This window comes from Micropterus dolomieu, linkage group LG02 (assembly GCF_021292245.1).
Source record: "Micropterus dolomieu isolate WLL.071019.BEF.003 ecotype Adirondacks linkage group LG02, ASM2129224v1, whole genome shotgun sequence".
NCBI classification, from domain to species: Eukaryota; Metazoa; Chordata; class Actinopteri; order Centrarchiformes; family Centrarchidae; genus Micropterus; species Micropterus dolomieu.
The window spans coordinates 2,879,037-2,879,723 of NC_060151.1; the positions used below are offsets into that span (position 1 = coordinate 2,879,037).

General features: G+C 55.9%; 1 protein-coding gene across 1 annotated transcript in view; it reads left to right on the forward strand.

The window, feature by feature from the left end:
• Positions 1-214: 214 nt before the first annotated feature.
• hoxb3a (homeobox B3a) overlaps positions 215-687 on the forward strand; it is a 91,059-nt gene continuing 90,586 nt past the window's right edge. The window contains exon 1 of the mRNA XM_046070140.1: positions 215-297. The gene's annotated coding sequence lies outside the window, so the exon portion shown is untranslated. The remainder of the gene's footprint in view (positions 298-687) is intronic.

Sequence of the window (687 nt, forward strand, 5' to 3'; positions counted from 1 at the left end):
TCGCGAGGATGGCGATGATGATGATGATGACAGGGGCGGTGATGAAGATGACGGCGGTGTTTTGACTACTGGGTGACAACGGGGAGCGCACCCCCCACCCCCCCACCCCTTCCACTTCCTCCTCATCCTCACCTCCTCGCGCCGCCACCCCTCTATCCAATTATCATCCATCCATCCGGTCTACACGGTAGGGCTTTCTCGTGCCATTCCGGGGTGCCTGGCTGCCTGGCTGCCTGCACGCGGGACACCGAAGTGAGCTGCAGGTGTGTGGGGCTCCTGACTGATTATCAACAAAAGGTAAGAGCCATTCATGCACGTTCCTCTTCTGGCAGCCCTGCGCGCTGCTGCTGCTGCTGCATTGCTAAAGCAGCAAAACAAGTCAAACTGCAGAGCTGAGCGGGATTCTGCTGCGCCTGGTTTATGCATTAACGTTATAAATGAGGTGTTACTTTTCCAGCTCAGATTAAAGTGTTTCTTTGCTGGATTAGGCTCCATGATGATCGAGATGAATTAGCTCTCTTAAGTGGTGGGATTAGCTGCGGAAGAGGCATCCATCGTTTAAAACTCGGCTGTTTGAGATCCGGAAGATTAGCTCACTGTCTTTTTGCCTCAAGCCGTTCACGGCGCACGGAGGGAGGGGGTGGGGGGGGGGGGGGGGACATGTTCCTGAGGGGGGGGCGGGCTTTG